Consider the following 5,000-nt stretch of genomic DNA (forward strand, 5'->3'; position numbering starts at 1 on the left):
GTGTAAAAACCAGAGGGGGGGATGATTTTGAATAAGTTTGTAAACGATCAAGGCCAAATTATTAAGTTATCACGCAGCGACTGTGTCAGCAGCATCAGTGCTGACGGTGACGGTGCGTTTCTGATGTTAGATTATTATGTAGGCTAGCCTACTAGACTGTTCTCACGTGGCAGCGCTTTACTTATATGAAGTAGCATTAATCAATATGAGGGGCAGAGGGGGATAAATGTTGTCCCCCCCGACGACAAATGTTTTTTAGCAGAGGTAGGGATAGGAAAACCAGAGGGGGGGAAATCCTCACCATCCCCCCCTACAAATCGCACCCTGAGTATATATACTCTTTTGATCCTGTGAGGGGAAATTTGGTCTCTGCATTTATCCCAATCCGTGAATTATCGAAACACACTCAGCACACAGTGAACACACAGTGAGGTGAAGCACACACTAATCCCGACGCAGTGAGCTGCCTGCAACAACAGCGGCGCTCGGGGAGCAGTGAGGGGTTAGGTGCCTTGCTCAAGGGCACTTCAGCTGTACCTACTGGTCGTTCGTGTTCGAACTGGCAACCCTCTGGTTACAAGTCCGAAGCGCTAACCAGTAGGTCACGGCTGCACCACTTAACTGAAGCTTTGAAGCATGCAGTGTACTGGGTGCATTATACAGTGGTATTTATAGATATATTTGATATTCCATAGCCTGCCCATAAACCTGTGCAATACACTGTACATATTTATTACATGTTAATGCTTCTTTGCACTTCTGGTTGGATGTCAACTGAATTTCATTGGCTCTGTACCTGTACTCTGCTAAATGACAATAAAGTTGAATCTAATCAAATCTAAAACATACATACAAACAGAGCCGGACAGTAACGGAGTACATTTACTTGAGTAAATGAGTTACTTGAGTACAATTTTGAGGGATCTGTACTTACTAGTGTATCATTTTTGGGGAGTACTCATGACTTTACTCAAGTACATTTGACAGGCAAATATTGTACTCTTTACTCCACTACATTTCTATCCATAACCGTGAGTACCCGTTACTTCTTCTAAAAAAAAGGAAAAAAGAAAAATCTCGGAATCAATTTGTTGTTTCCCTCACAAACGTGATTGGATTGTGCAGGCGCCACTGATTGGGACAGCCTATCAGCAATCACCTTCAGCTTTCCGCAAAAGTCAACTCCATGGTCAGATTTAGATAAGAGACGAAACCATGGACGAAACAATGGATGAAGACGCAGCAGGTCCATCCCAGGAATGTGCCAACCTGTGGCCCCACCTCGCCAGACTATTTCAACTATATCATCAAGTTAATGATAGTTTTTGCTTCAACTGTTTCAATTACAAAATAGTATTTTGTATATGAAATACGTATTTTAAATACATGTATTATAAATACTGCCCATCCCTGGCAAAATGGTAAAAAGATGAAAATGACTTGATTTTACTTTCAATTACATTGTCCAAGGTATTAACATTAACATTTTTCATAACTCCATGTAGGACGTTTCTGTATATAAATGTAAGCACTGTGGCAGTAGTAATGCAATATTTAGAAATTGTAGGCTACTCTTGTACTCTTGATACTCAAGTACTTTTAAAAACAAGTACTTAAGTACTTTTACTTAAGTAGGCATCTAACTGTTGTACTTTTACTTGTACTTGAGTAAAATTGAGCAAAGGGTATCTGTACTTTTACTCAAGTAATAAAGCTGTGTACTCTGTCTGCCTCTGCATACAAACATACAGTACAGTACATCTATACACACAGGGTTGGACCAGATTACTTGATGTAATCCATTACTGACTACAGATTACATAGCATTTTTTGTAATCAGTAACGTAATCAATAGGATTACCCAAAACATGTAATGTAATCTGATTACTTTAGGATTACTTTTTACACAAATTGCACACGACATCCACATTCCAGTAATCCATTACTACCCGTTCCTGCATACACACATGTATGTAGAAAAGCAGAAGGAAGGAATAGTTCCATAGGAAAAGAGTGTGAGTGAGAGAGTGCTAACATTCTGCTGAGCAGAGGCACTTTAGAGCTCCCTCCCGGAGCTTGACCTCCGTTCTGCTGGAGTCATATGTCTGCGTCTTACCCCTCTCAGGATCCTCAAGAACTAATAAAATGGCCAATTAAGCTAATTAGGCTGCCCAGTGGGACGTGCTCCGGTGGTGTGGGCAGATATATCGAGACAGCCGGGGCCAGCTCCTCTGTAGCCAGCTCCTGCATTTGGGGGTGAAAGGACACGATCCACCGGGCCATTATCTGGCTCATTAAAGAATATTTTGGCTGCAAATCTTTCAAGAGACACCCAAGACATTTCTATTTCGGTCAGTAGTGTGTCGTATATATATAGCAGTGCATGCCGTGCTTGACGGCATCTTATGAAGCTTTGCATACGCCGGGCCCCAGTAATAAGACTTGTCCCATTTAACTCAAGATGGATATTGAATGTGTGAGTGTGACTCGTTGCTGTGGATCGGTAATCACATTTACGGTGGCGTTCACTCTTGGGTTATTGTGTGTCTTCAGTGTGACGCCGAGGTGTTACTGACTCAGTAATCCAACTAGACAGCGATGACACAAGCCACCTTTTTTGTCAGCAATTATGTCTGTTTTGTGTGGGCCTTGAGAGCGTATGGTGCTAATTTCCTAAAATGGTTTATTATATCAGGAGTTTATTGAAATATCCTCTAGAAGCTTCTCCCAAAAAACAGGTTTATGTAATGGCAAAGAGATAGGACTGTCATCAAAAACCAGTTCAGCCGATAACAGGGATGCTACTAGATAATTTGGGCCCTATGACAGACAATAATTCTGGGCTCCCCGATAATAGTATTATTGAGGGGGGGCTCTCTGTGCCCCCCCCCCCCCAGTGGCGCCCTTGTTCTTGTTCTTCTGGAGAATTCTGGAGAATACAGGATGATTTTCCAGGGGAACAGTGTAGTGGCTACAGCCCTTGGTCCACTGAATTGTGCCACTTTGCTAAGAGCTGATTTAATCACTTGTTATTTTGGGTTATGCTTCTTGATGGCACGACTAATGAAGTCCTGATGAGTCTGCCTAGACCAGAGTAAATGTAATGAAAATGTATCAGATGGCAATGCTAGGCCATAAGACCCTTACAAACGGCAGTAGGATCACCTTTACAGAGTACTGCTTCACTGTTTGAGTCTATTATATCCTGAATGGTCTACTGGTAAGTTGAAATTTACATAATAGCAATTTTCCTGGTCCATAAATTCCTGGTTATCTCTTTACTGTAATGTGCATTATCCCCTCAATGTGACCATTGGTCCATACCACAAGCACAGAAACCTGTGTGTGACAATCTGCTTTAAAATCATTTTTATAAGCGGTAATTATATCATAGTTATTATCCTAATTCATTTTCAAAATTAATTCAGGCTCCTTCTGACCTTATGAAAGTGGATAGTTTCAGGTCATGGCTTGCCGCTGTATTAAGTATCCTGTGGCGTTAGCTCCTGAAACAAAAACATAAAGTTGAAGAGTGTGCCTCTCGAAAAAAACAGAAACAGATGTCCTGACATCACAGTCATTTGGCTACACCAGGATGACACTCAGTTGCATCACTGAAGCAATGTCTTCATGATAATACATCCTCCAGATTTCATTCCACTCCAAGCTTGCCTCTCTTTCCCTTTCTGTTTCTCTCCCTTTCTCTCTCTCTCTCTCTCTATTCGCTGAGTATATTGAATAAGATTGCAGTGGACAGAGGTTTGTTCCTCGGCCCCTGTGCCTGAAGCAAAGGAATTTTATTTTTCACTATGTCCATTTCATTCATACAGTGATCCAGCAGAATGGTAGAGAGGCTCCGCTCCTGATTCAATCTTGCACTGATGGATTGAATTTGCGCCTCTGTTTATTAATATTATGGAGACTCCATTTATAATTCAGAGGAATGGCTTCGGAGTCAAAAACATCATCAGCACTTTCAAGGTGGCGACTCCATGCATTCTTAATAGAATCATGCCATCACTGAGTGTTGGGGAGGGAAAGATTTGTTATGATTGATTGTACCATTTTGTGGATGATCGGTTGATTAAAAGTTTGTGTTCGAATATGCTTGCATTTGTTTATGCATTTGTTTGTTAAGTGCTCTTCTTAGTTCTTTGAAATTCTTTTCTCTGGCCACCAGGTGGCAGTGTGAGATAGAAACAGAGACATCACATCTTTGTTAAAAGGTAAGAATTACTGGAGGACAAAAAGCGACTGCAATGGTGGACACCTGAAGGCAGCAAAACTTTGGAGGTTTGGGAAATTAGAAAGGTTGAGAGATGTAGAAGGTGAGGGAAAGACAGAGTGGTAGTGTGAGAGAGAGATATATAGAGGGCAGAGGAAAAAAGGAGAGAAAAATGAAGGGAAAGAGAGAAAGAGGGAGAGAGAGAAAACAAGTGAGCAGTCTGGGGTGATTTGCTGTGTCATTAGTCCTGCCTCTGAGGGACCCGGTGTTCCCAACTGCTGACTCCACAGTCACACACTAAGGGGGGCAAAACGCAAACAGGGACACACACACACACACACACACACACACATACACACACAGAGTGAGTGGGACAGAATAGTAAGGGAAAGAGAGGGAGAAATAGAGGGCTATCCAGCAGATGGACAGACGGTTTATATGCTGTCGGGCTAGAGAGAGAGAGAGAGAGAGAGATAGAGAGAGAGAGAGACAGACAGAGAGAGAGGGAGAGAGAAAGTGAGACAGGCAGAGAGAGAGAGAGAGAGAGAGAGAGAGATAGGAGCTAATAGAGATGCCTGAGCCTCCACACACTCACCCTGGGTCATACACACATCTCTCCCCCCTTCCATCGTAGTTCATGCTGCTGAATATGGGGACCTGCTGGTCAGATAACTATTTAACTCACTGCCAGACCACCAAGCCATGTTTCAACTGGAATCCCTCTCTGTATAGAAGTAAGTAAGAGTTAAGAGATAGTGCTGAGATGTTTTCTGAG

Source organism: Alosa sapidissima, chromosome 22 (assembly GCF_018492685.1).
Source record: "Alosa sapidissima isolate fAloSap1 chromosome 22, fAloSap1.pri, whole genome shotgun sequence".
NCBI classification, from domain to species: Eukaryota; Metazoa; Chordata; class Actinopteri; order Clupeiformes; family Clupeidae; genus Alosa; species Alosa sapidissima.